This window comes from Corvus moneduloides, chromosome 32, assembly GCF_009650955.1.
Source record: "Corvus moneduloides isolate bCorMon1 chromosome 32, bCorMon1.pri, whole genome shotgun sequence".
NCBI lineage: Eukaryota > Metazoa > Chordata > Aves > Passeriformes > Corvidae > Corvus > Corvus moneduloides.
The window spans coordinates 311790-320983 of NC_045507.1; positions in this window are offsets into that span (position 1 = coordinate 311790).

Here is a 9194-nt window from a genome sequence, read left to right on the forward strand (position 1 = left end):
GTTGGGGGGGAGGATTGGGGACAACGGAGGCTCCCAGCGGGTCTGGGCTGGGGGAGCTCCAGTGGTTCCCAAGGGGTCCCTGGGGGGTTTGGGGGTCCCTGGGGTGGGGTCTTGGGGGGTCTCCAGGGGGAGTCTGAGCCCCCCGTGCCCCCCCAGGGAGCCCCACCCCGGTTTTGTGTGGGGGCGGAGCTCCAAGGACCTGCGGGGCCGGGAGCCGACCTGCCAGGACCTGAGCCCAGAGCCCGCTCGGGGACACCTGGAGGTACCCGAAATGCTCACCTGGAATCTGAAATGCTCACCTGGAACCCCAAAATGCACACCTGGAACCCAAAATGCTCACCTGGAACCTGAAATGCTCACCTGGAATCTGAAATGCTCACCTGGAACCCAAAATGCACACCTGGACCCCAAAATGCTCACCTGGAACCCAAAATGCACACCTGGAATCTGAAATGCTCACCTGGAACCCCAAAATGCTCACCTGGAACCCAAAATGCTCACCTGGACCCCAAAATGCACACCTGGAACCTGAAATGCTCACCTGGAATCTGAAATGCTCACCTGGACCCCAAAATGCACACCTGGAACCCAAAATGCTCACCTGGAACCTGAAATGCTCACCTGGAATCTGAAATGCTCACCTGGAACCCCAAAACGCACACCTGGAACCCAAAATGCTCACCTGGAACCTGAAATGCTCACCTGGAATCTGAAATGCTCACCTGGAACCCCAAAATGCTCACCTGGAACCCAAAATGCTCACCTGGACCCCAAAATGCACACCTGGAACCTGAAATGCTCACCTGGAATCTGAAATGCTCACCTGGACCCCAAAATGCTCACCTGGAACCCAAAATGCACACCTGGAACCTGAAATGCTCACCTGGACCCCAAAATGCTCACCTGGAACCCCGAAATGCTCACCTGGAACCCAAAATGCACACCTGGAACCTGAAATGCTCACCTGGAACCTGAAATGCTCACCTGGGCCCCAAAATGCACCCCTGGAACCCAAAATGCTCACCTGGAACCTCAAATGCTCACCTGGACCCCGAAATGCTCACCTGGACCCCAAAATGCACACCTGGAACCCCAAATGCTCACCTGGAACCCGAAATGCACACCTGGAACCCCGAAATGCTCACCTGGAATCTGAAATGCTCACCTGGAACCCCGAAATGCTCACCTGGACCCCAAAATGCTCACCTGGAACCCAAAATGCACACCTGGAACCTGAAATGCTCACCTGGAATCTGAAATGCTCACCTGGAACCCAAAATGCACCCCTGGAACCCAAAATGCTCATCTGGAACCTGAAATGCCCACCTGGACCCCAAAATGCTCACCTGGAACCCAAAATGCACACCTGGAACCCGAAATGCTCACCTGGAGCCTGAAATGCTCACCTGGACCCCAAAATGCACCCCTGGAACCCAAAATGCTCACCTGGAACCTGAAATGCTCACCTGGACCCCAAAATGCACCCCTGGAACCCAAAATGCACACCTGGACCCCAAACACACACCAGGACCCCAAAATGCTCACCTGGACCCCAAAATGCTCACCTGGGGTTTTGGGGTGTCCCAGGGCGCTGTTTGGGGGTCCCAGGGGAGAGACCCCAAAACAAAGGGGGGGCCCCCAAAACCCCCGAGGGGTCCCCAACCCTCCCTGCCCCCCCCCCACCCCCCTGAAGTTTCGTTGCGTTTGGAACAAATCAATAAAATTTTGGTTAAAAACCTGGTTTGGAAATTTTGGGGTCCTCCCAAAGTGGGGGTTCCCGTGGGTTTGGGAGGGGGGGGTCACTTTTGGGGTTCCCAGGCACGTGGAAGGTTTGGGGGGCGCTTGGAGTGGGGGGGTTGCCGTGAGTTTGGGGGGGGACCTTGGAAATTGGGGTGACCCCAATGGGTTTGGGGTGACCCCAAGGGGCTCAGGGGGTCCTTGGGTTTGGGGTGACCCCGTGGGTTTTTGGGGTGACCCCATGGGTTTGGGGGGGCCTGGAATTGGGGGTGATCCCAATGGGTTTGGGGGGGATGTGGGCTGGGGGACCCCCATGAGTTTTTGGGGGGGTCCCAGTGGGTCTGGGGAGCCCATAAGGGTGGGGACCCCATGATTTTGGGGGGGATCACTGGGAATTGGGGGGTTTGGGGTGACCCCGTGGGTGTGGGGTGACCCCAAGGGTTTGGGGGGCCTGGAATTGGGGGTGATCCCGTGGGTTTGGGGGGTCCATGGCTCAGGGGGTCCTTGGGTTTGGGGTGACCCCGTGGCTTTGGGGTGACCCCAATGGGCTCAGGGGGTCCTTGGGTTTGGGGTGACCCCAATGGGCTCAGGGGGTCCTTGGGTTTGGGGTGACCCCATTTTAGGGGGGCAGCCCGGGGGGGAGGGGGGGCTCCGGGGGCGGGGCTCCGCTCGGCGGGCGTGGCCATTGGAGGGGGCGTGGCCACCTGTAAGGGGCGTGGCCTTTCCACAGGGGCGTGGCTTTGTCCAGCGGGCGTGGCCTCGTCGGGTGGGCGTGTCAGAGCCGCGGAGGGGCGGGGCTTATCGCGGCCATGGGCGGGGTCTATCGCATCAGTGGGCGTGGCTTATCGCGACAGTGGGCGTGGCTTAGCGCGGCCGTGGGCGTGGCTTAGCGCGGCCGTGGGCGGGGCTTAGCGCGGCCGTGGGCGGGGCTTAGCGCGGCCGTGGGCGGGGCTTAGCGCGGCCGTGGGCGTGGCTTAGCGCGGCCGTGGGCGGGGCTTAGCGCGGCCGTGGGCGTGGCTTAGCGCGGCCGTGGGCGGGGCTTAGCGCGGCCGTGGGCGGGGCTTAGCGCGGCCGTGGGCGGGGCTTAGCGCGGCCGTGGGCGTGGCTTAGCGCGGCCGTGGGCGGGGCTTAGCGCGGCCGTGGGCGGGGCCTGCCGTGGGCGCGGCCGCGCGGGGCGGCTCCACCCCGAGGCGCGCGCGCGCGGCGGCCGCCGCTCCTCCTCCGAGCGGGCGCGCGCGGGCGGGGCGGGGGCGGAGGAGGAGGAGGAGGAGGAGGAGGAGGAGGAAGGGGCGCGGGAGGGGGGGGGCCGGCGGTGCCGCGGGGGGGGGGCCATGGCGGTGCCGCCGCCGCCGCCGCCGGGCCCCGAGCAGGCCCCGCGGTACCAGGAGTGGATCCTGGACACCATCGACTCGCTGCGTTCGCGCAAGGCGCGGCCGGACCTGGAGCGCATCTGCCGCATGGTGCGGCGGCGGCACGGCCCCGAGCCCGAGCGCACCCGTGCCGAGCTGGAGAAGCTGATCCAGCAGCGCGCCGTGCTCCGCGTCTCCTACAAGGGCAGCATCTCGTACCGCAACGCCGCCCGCGTGCAGCCGCCGCGCCGCCCGCCGCCGCCCGCCCGCCGCCCGCCGCCCGTCAGCCTCCGCGACACCGCGCGGCTGCTCGGCGGCGACGGCCGCCTCACCCGCGGCCGCCTCCAGGGCTCGGCCGCGCCCGGCGGCGGCGGGGGGGCGGCCGGGGCGGCCCCCGGGGCGGGCGGCGGCGGAGCGGGCGGCGGAGCGGGCGGCGGAGCGGGCGGCGGGGCCCGGCCCGAGCGCACCCGGCTGGGCGCCATCGCCACGGCCCGCGGGGAGCGCGGGAGAGCGGCCGCGGGGAGGGCGCGGAAGGTGAGGAGGGGGCGTGAGGGGGAGCGCGGCGAGGGGGCAGCGGTGAGGGGCTGAGGGGAACGGGGGGCCCAGGGATTGTGAGGGGGGAGCGCGGGAAGTTGTGGGGAGACGTGAGGCGGCTGAGAGGAATGGGGGTCGTGAGGGGGCACCGAGGGCTTGAGGGGACCCTGAGGGGCTGAGGGGGGCATCGAAAGGAGGGCGTCATGAGGGGCTGAGGGGAACGGGGGCTGCGGGGGTCGTGAAGGGGCGCCGGAGGTGGGGGGGGGGGGGAGGGGACCGGGAGTCGTGAGGAGGAGCGCGGGAAGGGGGGGAGCGATGAGGGGCTGAGGGGAGAGGGGTTCCGGGGGTCGTGACGGGGCACCAGGGGGCTGAGGGGACCCTGAAGGGTCCGGGGGTCGTGAGGGAGAGCGCGGGAAGCGGGGGGAGCCCGGGGTGGTGAGGGGGCACCGGGAGCGGGGGAATCATGAGGGGCAGAGGGCCCGGGGGGGCTCTGGAGAGGGGTCCGGGGGTCGTGAGGGGGAGCGCGGGAAGGGGGGGAGCGATGAGGGGCTGAGGGGAATGGGGGTTCCGGGGGTCGTGACGGGGCACCGGGGGGGCTGAAGGGACCCTGAGGGGTCCGAGGGCCGTGAGGGGGAGCGCGGGAAGGGGGGGAGCGATGAGGGGCTGAGGGGAGAGGGGTTCCGGGGGTCGTGACGGGGCACCGGGGAGGCTGAGGGGACCCTGAGGGGTCCGAGGGCCGTGAGGGGGAGCGCGGGAAGGGGGGAGCGATGAGGGGCTGAGGGGAATGGGGGGTCCGGGGGTCGTGAGGGGGCACCGGGGGGGCTGAGGGGACCCTGAGGGATCCGGAGGTCGTGAGGGGGAGCGCGGGAAGGGGGGAGCGATGAGGGGAAGAGAGGGGGGGTGCGTGGGCAGGGGGTCGTGTGGAGACCCTGAGGGGTCCGAGGGTCGTGAGGGGGAGCTCGGGAGGGACCGGGAGTCTTGGGGGGGCTGAGAGGAACGGAGGGGCCCGGGGGTCGTGAGGGGGCATCGGGTCTGAGGGGACCCTGAGAGGATTGGGGGGGGGTCCGAGGGTCGTGAGGGGGAACCGGGGGGAGAGCGAGCCCTGAGGGGAACGGGGCCCTCTGTGAGGGGGGACCCTGAGGGGGCCCTGGGGAAGGGGCCGGGGGTCGTGAGGGAGAACCGGGGGGAGAGCGAGCCCTGAGGGGAACGGGGCCCTCTGTGAGGGGGGACCCTGAGGGGACCCTGGGGAACGGGCCGGGGGTCGTGAGGGGGAACCGGGGGGAGAGGGGGGATCTGAGGGGCTGAGGCGCTCGGGGGTTGGGAAGGGGCTGAGGGGACCCTGAGGGCATGGAGGGGACCGGGGGGCTCTGAGGGGGTGACCCTGAGGGAACCCTGAGGGGCTTCGGGGGCACTGGGGACAGGAGGGCTGAGGGGGCATTGGGGACCTGAGGGGACCCCTGAAGGGGTGGTGGGGACACAGGGGGGGCTTCAGTGGGTTGAGGGGACCTGGTGGAGGGGGTGGGGGGGACACGGGACACAGAGAAAGGGGTTTGGGGGGCTGAAGGGACTTGGGGAGGGAGCCTGAGGGGACTTCGGGGGCCCCTGAGGGGACTGGGACATCTGAGGGGACTTTGGGGGGTCCCCTGAGGAGATTTGGGGGGGGCTGAGGGCCCTGAGGGGGTTGGGGAGACCCTCGAGGGGACCCCTGAGGGAACTGGGGGGGGGCTGAGGACATGGGGGGGGGAGACCCTGAGGGGACAGTGGAGATCCCAAGGGGATGTTGGGGACCCCCAAGAGGACTCGGGTGACATGAGGGGACCCCTGAGGGGGCTGTGGGGACCCCTGGGGGGGCTGAGGGGGTCCCCAAGAGCCAGGACTGGATGGGGGTGGGGGGCTGGGGCGTTGGGGGGAGGGGGACAATGACAAGGGTGGGTGACAGCTCTGGGGGGAAAGTGCAGAATTGGGGTGTCCTGGGTTTGGGGGGCCCTGCAGGACGGGGGGGTTCATTTTTGGGGTGTCCCGGGTTTGGGGGGCTCCGCAGGACGGGGGGGTTCATTTTGGGGGGCCCCGCAGGACTGGGGGTGCTGTGATTTTTTGGGGGGCCCTGCCAGACTGGGGGGTTTATTTTTGGGGGGCCCTGCCAGACTGGGGGGTTACTTTTTGGGGTGTCCTGGGTTTGGGGGGCCCCGCAGGACTGGGGGGGTTCATTTTTGGGGTGTCTCGGGTTTGGGGGGCCCCGCAGGACTGGGGGGGTTCATTTTTGGGGTGTCCTGGGTTTGGGGGGCTCCGCAGGACTGGGGGGGTTCATTTTTGGGGGATCCTGGGTTTGGGGGGCCCCGCAGGACTGGGGGGTTCATTTTTGGGGTGTCTCGGGTTTGGGGGGCTCCGCAGGACTGGGGGGTTCATTTTGGGGGGCCCCGCAGGCCTGGGGGTGCTGTGATTTTTTGGGGGACCCCGCAGGACTGGGGGGTTCATTTTTGGGGGTGTCCCGGCTTTGGGGGGCCCCGCAGGCCTGGGGGTGCTGTGATTTTTTGGGGGGGCCCCGCAGGACTGGGGGGTTCATTTTTGGGGGTGTCCCGGCTTTGGGGGGCCCCGCAGGCCTGGGGGTGCTGTGATTTTTTGGGGGGTGCCCTCCCCCTGCCCTGAGCTCTGGAGCAGCTCTGGAGCCGCTGCTTTGGGGTGCGTTTGGGGGCCGCAGCTTTTGGGGTCAGGGCTGTCCATTTTTGGGGGGCTGTAGCTTTTCGGGAAGGGGGGTGTCCATCTCCCGGGGTCTCCTGTGGGGGGGTGGGGTGACCTTCACGCTGACTTTCGGGGTCCCCCAGCCCCCCTGCAGCAGCAGCGAGGCCTCGGCGCGGGAGGAGGAGGAGGAGGAGGAGGATGAGGACGAGGAAGACGAGGACGGGACGGGCTCCGAGGCCTCGGAGGACGCGGGGCCCCCCCGGCAGCTGAACGGGGAGGGCCGGGGGGGGCCCCCCCTGCGCCCCCCGGGGCAGCCGCCCCCCGAGAGGCCCCCCCAGCCCAAGGCCTGCGCCCCGGGCGAGGGCGGCTGCCAGCACATGGCCCCCCTCAAAAAGGAGGGGGCCTTCGGGCAGCCCGACAGAGCAGGTGCCGGGGGGGGCGGTTTTGGGGTGATGGGGGCAATTTTGGGGTGGTGGAGCCATTTTGGGGGTGATGGGGGCGGTTTGGGGGTGATGGGGGGTGGTTTGGGGGCGATGGGGGCAGTTTGGGGGTGATGGGGGGCGGTTTGGGGGTGCTGGGGGGTGGTTTGGGGGTGCTGGGGGCAGTTTGGGGGGTGCTGGGGGCAGTTTGGGGGGTGCTGGGGGGTGGTTTGGGGGTGATGGGGCGATTTGGGGGTGCTGGGGGCGGTTTGGGGGTGCTGGGGGCGGTTTGGGGGCCATGGGGGCGCTTTGGGGGTGGTGGCGGCAGTTTGGGGGTGATGGGGGCCGTTTTAGGGGTGATGGGGGAAGTTTGGGGGTGCTGGGGGGCGGTTTGGGGGTGCTGGGAGTGGTTTGGGGGTGCTGGGGGGTGGTTTGGGGGTGATGGGGGCGGTTTAGGGGTGCTGGGGGTGGTTTGGGGGTGATGGAGGCTTAAGTTTGGGGGTAGTGGGGGTGGTTTGGGGGTGCTGGGGGGAGTTTGGGGGTGCTGGGGGTTTAAGTTTGGGGGTGCTGGGGGGAGTTTGGGGGTGCTGGGGGTTTAAGTTTGGGGGTGCTGGGGGCGGTTTGGGGGTGATGGGGTGGTTTTTGGGTGGTGGGAGCCGTTTTGGGGGTGCTGGAGGTGGTTTGGGGGTGGTGGGGGGAGTTTGGGGGTGCTGGGAGCTGTTTTTGGGTGGTGGGAGCCGTTTTGGGGGTGCTGGGGGTGGTTTGGGGGTGCTGGGGGCGGTTTGGGGGTGATGGGGGCGGTTTGGGGGTGGTGGGGGCCGTTTTAGGGGTGCTGGGGGGTGGTTTGGGGGTGCTGGGGGGTGGTTTGGGGGTGGTGGGAGCTGTTTGGGGGTGCTGAGGGCAGTTTGGGGGTGCTGGGGGTGGTTTGGGGGCGATGGGGGCAATTTGGGGGTGCTGGGGGTGGTTTGGGGGTGATGGAGGTTTAAGTTTGGGGGTAGTGGGGGCGGTTTGGGGGTGATGGGGTGGTTTTTGGGTGGTGGGAGCCGTTTTGGGGGTGCTGGAGGTGGTTTGGGGGTGCTGGGGGCGGTTTGGGGGTGATGGGGGCGGTTTGGGGGGTGCTGGGGGTGGTTTGGGGGTGCTGGGGGGAGTTTGGGGCGATGGGGGCGGTTTGGGGGTGCTGGGGGCAATTTTGGGGTGGTGGAGCCATTTTGGGGGTGTTGGGGGCGGTTTAGGGGCGATGGGGGGCGATTTGGGGGTGCTGGGGGGTGGTTTGGAGCGATGGGGGCGGTTTGGGGGCGGTGGGGGCGGTTTTGGGGTGTTGGGGGAAGTTTGGGGGTGCTGGGGGGAGTTTGGGAGTGCTGGGGGGCAGTTTGGGGGTGCTGGGAGCTGTTTTTGGGTGGTGGGAGCCGTTTTGGGGGTGCTGGGGGTGGTTTGGGGGTGCTGGGGGGAGTTTGGGGGTGTTGGGGCAGTTTTGGGGTGGTGGGGCATGCTGGAAGCCGTTTTGGGGTGATGGGAGCTGTTTTGGGGTGCTGGGGGGCGGTTTGGGGGTGCTGGGGGGCGGCTTTGGGGTGATGGGAGCTGTTTTGGGGTGATGGGAGCCGTTTTGGGGTGCTGGGGGTGGTTTGGGGGTGGTGGAGGCACTTTGGGGGTTCTGGGGCAGTTTGGGGGTTCTGGGGGCAGTTTGGGGGGTGATGGGAGCCGTTTTGGGGGCGCTGGGGGCAGTTTGGGGGTGCTGGGGGTGGTTTGGGGGTGGTGGGAGCCGTTTTGGGGGTGCTGGGGCAGTTTTGGGGTGCTGGGGGAAGTTTTGGGGTGCTGAGGGTAGTTTGGGGTGCTGGGAGCCATTTTGGGGTGGTGGGGGCAGTTTGGGGGCGCTGGGAGCCGTTTTGGGGGTGCTGGGGCAGTTTGGGGGCGCTGGGAGCCATTTTGGGGTGGTGGGGGCAGTTTTGGGGTGGTGGGGGCAGTTTGGGGGCGCTGGGAGCCATTTTGGGGTGGTGGGGGCAGTTTTGGGGTGGTGGGGGCAGTTTGGGGGCGCTGGGAGCCGTTTTGGGGGTGCTGGGGCAGTTTGGGGGCGCTGGGAGCCCTTTTGGGAGGGTGGGGGCAGTTTTGGGGTGGTGGGGGCAGTTTTGGGGCGCTGGGAGCCGTTTTGGGGGTGCTGGGGCAGTTTGGGGGCGCTGGGAGCCATTTTGGGGTGGTGGGGGCAGTTTTGGGGTGGTGGGGGCAGTTTGGGGGCGCTGGGAGCAGGGGGTTTAAGTTTGGGGGTGCTGGGGGCGGTTTGGGGGTGGGGGGTCAGTCCAGAGTGTGGGTGGATGGTCAGTGGGTGCTGGGGGTCAGGGTGGGGGTGAGTTTGGGTTGGGGGGGTCAGTGTGGGGTGGGGGGGTCAGTGTGGGGTGGGGGGGTCAGTGTGGGGGGTCAGTGTGGGGTGGGGGGGTCAGTGTGGGGGTCAGGGTGGGGGTGAGTTTGGGTTGGGGGGGGTCAG